The sequence below is a fragment of the Suricata suricatta genome, chromosome 8 (assembly GCF_006229205.1).
Source record: "Suricata suricatta isolate VVHF042 chromosome 8, meerkat_22Aug2017_6uvM2_HiC, whole genome shotgun sequence".
Classification (NCBI taxonomy): Eukaryota; Metazoa; Chordata; class Mammalia; order Carnivora; family Herpestidae; genus Suricata; species Suricata suricatta.
In genome coordinates this window covers 38831447-38838823 of record NC_043707.1, presented here as the reverse complement: position 1 = coordinate 38838823, position 7377 = coordinate 38831447, and positions in this window count along the sequence as shown.

Here is a 7377-nt window from a genome sequence, read left to right as displayed (position 1 = left end):
GGCTGCACCAGTTTACATTCCCACCAACAGTGCAGGGGGGTGCCCGTCTCTCCACACCCTCGCCAGCATCTATAGTCTCTTGATTTGTTCATTTTAGCCACTCTGACTGGCATGAGGTGGTATCTCGGTGTGGTTTTGATTTGTGTTTCCCTGATGATGAGTGATGTTGAGCATCATTCCATGTGCCTGTTGGCCATCTGGATGTCCTCTATGGAGAAGTGTCTGTTTATGTCATCTGCCCATTTCTTCACTGGGTTATTTGTTTTTTGGGTGTGGAGTTTGGTGAGTTCCTTGTATATTTTGGATACTAGCCCTTTATCTGATACGTCATTTGCAACTATATTTTCTCATTCTGTTGGTTGCCTATTAGTTTTCTTGATTGTTTCCTTTGCAGTGCAGAAGCTTTTTATCTTGATGAGGTCCCAGTAGTTCATTTTTGCTTTCATTTCCCTTGCCTTTGGGGATGTGTCGAGTAGGAAATTGCTGCAGTGGAGGTCTAGGAGGTTTTTTCCTACATTCTCCTCAAGGGTTTTGACGGTTTCCTGTCTCACATTCAAGTCCTTCAGCCATTTTGAGTTAATTTTCGTGTATGGTGTAAGAAAGTGGTCTAGTTTCATTCTTCTGCATGTTGCTGTCCAGTTCTCCCAGCACCACCTGCTAAAGAGGCAGTCTTTTTTCCATCGGATACTCTTTCCTGCGTTGTCAACAATTAATTGGCCATACATTGGTGGGCCCAGTTCTGGGTTCTCTATTCTATTCCATTGGTCCATGTGTCTGTTTTTGTGCCAATACCTTACTGTCTTGATGATGACAGCTTTTTAGTAGAGGCTAAAGTTGGATTGTGATGCCTCCCGTTTTGGTTTTCTTCTTCAATATAACTTTGGCTATTAAAGGTCTTTTGTGGTTCCATAAGAATTTGAGGATAGTTTGTTCTAGCTTTGAGAAGAATGTTGGTGCAAATTTGATGGGGATTGCATTGAATATGTAGATTGCTTTGGGTAGTAATGACATTTTCACAATGTTTATTCTTCCAATCCATGAACAAGGAATGTTTTTCCATTTCTTGGTGTCTTCTTCAATCTCTTTCATAAGTTTTCTATAGTTTTCCTTATATAGATCTTTTACATCCTTGGTTAGGTTTACTCCTAGGTGTTTTATGGTTTTTTGTACAATTGTGAATGGGATCAGTTTCCTGATTTCCCTTTTTGCTGCTTCATTATTGGTGTATAGAAATGCAACTGATTTCTGTACATTGATTTTGTACCCTGCAACTTTACTGAATTCATTGATCAGTTCTAGAAGGCTTCTGGTGGAGTCCTGGGCTCTTATTCGTTGGGAGATTTTTGATAACAGATTTGATTTCTTCACTGCTTATTGGTCTATTCATGCTTTCTATCTCTTTCCGTTTGAATTTTGGCAGTGCATGTGCATTTAGGAATTTGTCCATTTCTTCTAGGTTGCCCAGTTTGTTGGCATATAATTTTTCATAGTATTTCTAAGAGATTGGTTGTAATAGATCCTTTTTCATTCATGATTTTGTCTACCTGGGTGCTCTCTCTTTTCTTTCTGAGGAGTCTGGCTAGAGGTTTATCAAATTTGTTTATTTTTTCAAAGAACCAACTCTTGGTTTCATTGATCTGATCAACTGTTTTTTTGGATTCTATATTGTTTATTTCTGCCCTGATCTTTATTATTTATTTATTTTCTGCTGGGTTTGGGGTGCTTTTGCTGCTCCCGTCCTAGTTCCAGTAGTTGCTCTGTTAGATTTTGAATTTGTGCTTTTTCTAGTTTGTTGCAATAGGCCTGGATTGCAATATACTTTCCTCTTATGACTGTCTTTGCTGCATCCCAGAGAGTTTGGATTGCTGTATTTTCATTTTCATTGGTTTACATATATTTTTTAATTTCCTCTCTAATTGACTGATTAGCCCAATCATTCTTTAGTAGGGTGGTTTTTAACCTCCACATTTTTGGAGGTTTTCCAGACTTTTTCCTGTGGTTAATTTCAAGTTTCATAGCATTGTGATCTAAAAGTGTGCATGGTATGATCTCTATTCATTTATTCTTATGCAGGGCTGCTTTATGTCACAATATGTGATCTATCTTGGAGAATGTGCCATGTGCACTCAAACAGAAGGTGAATTTCCTATCTTTAGGATGTAGAGTTCTAAATGTATCTATCAGTTCCATGTTATTATCAAAAAATGTGGGCTTAGAGTCATTGTGTTCTCCATCGAATTCATGTTTATAGTGGTGTCTCTGGCACGTTGTATTCTTTGCAACATTTCCCTCATAGAGTCCCTCTTAGGATTTCTTGTAGGGCTGGTTTGGTGGTCATGAATTCTCTCAGTTTTTGTTTATTTGGGACACCTTTATCTCGCCTTCTATTTTGAATGACAGGCTTGCTGGATAAAGGATTTTTGGCTACATGTTTTTTCTGTTCATCACATGAAGATTTCCTGCCATTCCTTCCTGGCCTGCCACGTTCAGTAAATATGTCTGTAACCACTCTGATAGATTTCCCTTTGTATGCGATGGCCCTTTTATCCCTAGCTGCTTTCAGAATTCTCTCTTATCTTTAAAGTTTCCCAGTTTCACTATGATATTCATGCCGAAGGTTGATTCAAATTACATCTTAAGGGGGTTCTTTGTGTCTCTTGAATTTGAATTTCTTTCCCCAGATTTGGGAAATTCTCCATTAAAATTTGGTCTAGTATCCCCTCAGGACCTTTCTCTCTCTCTTCCTCTTCCGGAATTCTAATGATATGGATGTTGTTCCATTTGATTGTATCACTCAGGTCTCTAATTCTCCTTTCCTGCTCCTGGATTAATTTCTCTCTCTTTTTTTCAGCTTCCTCTTTTGCTATAACTATATCTTCTAATTCACCTATTCTCTCTGCCTCTTCAATCCTTGAGATGGCTGCCTCCATTTTATTATTCATCTCATTTATTACTTTTTATAACTCGTCACACTTATTTTCAAAGTTCCTAGTCATTGTCTCTGTTGCTTTTTTCAACCCCAGTGATTAATTTTATGACAAGTTTTAAAAATTCTTGTTCAGTGATGTTGTTTAGGTCTGTGTTGAGCAATTTTGTGGCTTGACTTCTTCCTGGAGGTTCTTTAGGGGAGAGTTCCTTCGTTTTGTCATTTTTGGCTAGCTTTCTGTCCCTTGTCAGTTTTAAAAAGCTAGTTGTGCACTATGCACCTGTTAATTTTGCTCTGTTAAAGGAGGCTTATTGACCGTCTAGGGCCTGTCGTTTCAGGAAATATACTTTTAATGGTGTCTGTCAGTTTCACTTGTTGAGCCTTTAAATATTTTATTTCCCTACTCAGCAATATTTGGACTTGCCATCATGCACACTTTGGCTTGTTTCTTGGAGCAACCCTAAGAAGGAAAACAGACAGACAAACACAGAGGGAACAGAAGCACAGAAACACATAGATAAATCAAATAAACAAACAAATTAAAAAGGGGAAAGGAAGGAAAGAAAATGGAAAGGAAGGAAAAGAAAAGAAGAGAAGAAAAAAATAAAGGGGGTCAGAGACAACAAAGGACTATGGACAGTCTAAATGTATGACCAGTTGAAGGGAGAAATGAAGATGAGATACAGGAGAATATATCTGGATTGCAAGAAAGAATAAAAAAGAGGGAGAAAGGAGAAAGGAAAATAAGGAGTAAAAATTTTTAAAAACTTTAAGTAAAAAAGGTAATAATATAAAATAAGTACAAAAAATGAAAAAAAAAGAAAAGAAAAATAAAAAAGCAGCAGCTCCCCTTCACAGATAGGAGTATTTTGGTGTAGTAGATCTCAGGGGATGCTCTCAGAGGCCTCACCTTCGTGGCTGCAGAGAGTAGAATGGTGGCGCCCCAAGCTCTGCTGGAACTAAGCACTGCAGGCCACTCTAATTAGTCTGATCTCCTTGTGCCGCAGCTGAGCTAAGTTGTATCTTCCTGGCTGCCTCGTTTCAAAATCCTAGTCCATGCACTTTTATGCTACCACAGATGAGATGTTCTTGCTTTGGCAACTGGCTTCTTAGCCAGGATCTTGTAGGGGGAGGGAGCAGTTTCTCTAGGCCCTGGCAGGGATTTTTGCTGCCTCTGCGAGAGGCGAGGTGCATGCCCTCATAGACACCGTTGCCGATGCCCAGTCCCCAGCCAGGATAGTGATTGCATAGGGGGAGGGATCAGTTTCTCTTGGCCTGGATTTGTGCTGCAACTGCCTGAGGTGAGGAGCGCAGCAGGAGGTGAAGTGCAAGCCCTCACAGACACTACCTCCAACTACCAGCCCCCAGCCGGGATTACAATCCCAGGTTGGGGGAGGGATCGGTTTCTCTTGGCGCAGGCTGGGATTTATCCTGTTGCTGCCCGAGGCACTAGTTGCTGCTGGAAATGAGCCGAGCGCTCTTGCAGCTGATGAGCACCCCCCCCCAACCTCCACTGCCACCAATTCTCTGTTGGGATTGCATAGGGTTGGGGGCTACATTTTCCCTATTGGCACCTGGGAATCTGGATTTGCGCAGCCAATGCTAGAGGCAAGATGCGTCATAGAAATGAGGTGTGTGCTCCCACTCTCACAGCCAATGCCGAAGTGCACACCCCTGGCACTGCCGCCGCCACCACTGCCAACTCCCAGCCGGGGTAGCACTGGGGTTGAAGCTGTTTTTTTCCCTTGTGCCACCAGGGTTTGGGATTCAGGCTGCCCAGCAGTTATATATAGAGTGAGAGTTTTTCTCTCCGAGTGGGGTTAAACGTTCTTTCTCTCTTCTCTAGAGACAGTACCAAGAGCGTGTTCAGTTTCTCTTTCTCTTCCCTTTGTCTCTCAGGGGCTCCATACACTTGCCTTGTGTTGAGCTGGGGCTCCCACCTTCCCTGCTCTTCTCAGGCTGGCCCATTTTCCAATCTCCCCTGTTCACACTCACTCACTCAGGCATCCTTGGGGTTGTCTTTTTTCTGGTTTTCTGTATTTTCTCCTTCCACTCTTGCAGATGAGAGTAATGTCTTTCTCAGTTCAATAGATGGGGCAGACAAAGTTTAGAGAGCTCTCTTCCTCTCTGCCATGCCAGATTTCAGCTCAGGTCATGATCTCATGGTTCATGAGTTCGAGCGCCGATTCTGGCTCTCTGCTGACAGCTCAGAGCCTGGAGCCTGCTTTGGAGTCTGTGTCTTCTCTCTCAGCCCCTCCTCTGCTCATGCTCTGTCTTACTCTGTTTCTTAAAAATAAATAAATGTAAAAAATTTTTTTAATTTAAATATGTTCAAATGAGCAAATGTGAATATGATTTAAACCATGTTAAAATGAAAAGTCTCTGCCAAAAAAATATACAAAGACAAACCAAATGGAAAATTTAGAACTAAAAAATATAATAATTCAATTTGAAAAAAATCACTCGATGAATTCAATAGCAAAATAACAGATGACAAAAGAGTCTGTGAACTTGAAGATGGATCAGGAGAAATGATCTAGTCTGAACAACAAAGAGAAAAAAACCTAAAACATTAACAGAACATCAGGGAACTTTTAGGACAATAACCAAAGGTATACCATTTATGTTAATAGAGTACCAGAAAAAAAGGAAAATGAATGTTGGAACAAAAAAATGCTTGAGAAAATACTAGTTGAAACTTTTCAAGTTTAGCAAAACACATAAAGATATAGACTCAAGAGTCAGAGTAAACTGGGAACAGGATAAGTTGGAAGAAATTCAGGTATACCAGCTGAGAACTAAAGATGAAGAAACAATCCTGAAATGAACCAGAGAGAAATGAGGTATCTCCTAAAAAGAGACAAAGATTCAAATTATGCAGATTTCTTCTTTCACTTAGAATACAACAGAGGCTGGAAAAAACACCATATTATTTTTAAAGAATTGAAAAACGCAAAAACTATAACAAAATTGTCAGCCAGATATCTACAATCAAGCAAATAATTCTATATCTTTCAAGAATAAGTGAAATAAAGGGGTGCTTGAGGTTGCTCAGTTGGTTGAGTATCTGGCTCTTGATTTGCACTCAGGTCATGATCCCAGGGTCATGAGATTGAACCCTGAGACAGGCTCTGCACTGAGAGTGGAGCCTGCTTGGGATTCTCTCCCTTTCCCCAACTGCCCTCTGTTCCCATTGCCACCTGTCTCTCTCTAAAAAAAAAAAAGAAAAAAAAGAAAGAAAGAAATAGAAGCATTCTCACACAAAGGCAAACAAGGAATTTGGAGCTAGTACATGGGACCCATGTCTTTGCACTGGCACTGTCTGCATATGTGCACCATAGATTTAAAGGGATATTTCCTGAAGGATCAAGGAAGGTGGACCATGGAATGAATTAGGATGAGAGGAAAGTTTGGATCTGTAGTTTCAGAAGAGTAACATGGAATCTCACTGGCAGGAATGGATTGAAGAGGAAGGGAGAAGAATGTCACCTTGCAGGTGCCCAAGTGTGGGCGGAACCTGTTCGTGCACCTCCTTGAGACGTGGCTCACCGGCAGCCCAGCCAGGGCAGAGCTTATAATGCACATCTCAGATGTCTGCTCCTCATCCACCCTGAACCTCATGAACCACCTCATATACATCTGGACCTGATCAGGGTGAGTATTGTTTCAGATGGGGGCTGTTGGGATCATGGGGAAGGAAGGGAGGAGGAAAAGGGGGAAGGAGGAGAGATTCTGCATAGGTCTAGCAGTGCCCAGCCTGGGATTATAGCCCCTCAGACTGGACCATGAGGATTAGCCAGCTTAAATTACTGCCAATGTCTGGCCTCTGGCATCTGAGACAGCTGGCTGGGATGGTAAATCCTAGGCCATTTATTCTCACACACACATTTGCAGATGCTTAGAGAGAATGGCAGATGCGCACGGAGAAAATGGTGATACCAACCTTACCATGAAATGCCAGCAGGAGGCTTAATCTTGAATACAATTTCCTTCCTTGTTGCTCGCCTGTCTTCAGATAATGGTTTGCTGAGCTCCTACTGATTATTGTTTGAGCTGAGCTCCTAACAATTACTGGGTGCTGTTCTAGACACTGGAGTATAGAAGTGTGCAACCAGCGAGGAGAATCTCTGTTCTTGTGGAGTTTCCATTTTTGTGGCGGAACCACATTTGTTGGACATCATGTATCTGACAAGACTGTGCCTTAATATTAGAGATATAAAAATAAATAAGAAAGAGGCTTTGGCTTGAGCATGTATGTCATGTATGACTAACATGTGTTAGTCACATAAATATGTGCATATGTGAGTGTGTGTGTGTGTGTGTGTGTGTGTGTGTGTGTGTACTCATGATTAGCTCCAGATATCAGCAGTCTTGGGGTCAATTCCAAAGAGGAAATAATGTCCTAAGATTTCACAAGTTGTTTTCTAAACGACTGTATTGGTTTCAGATTG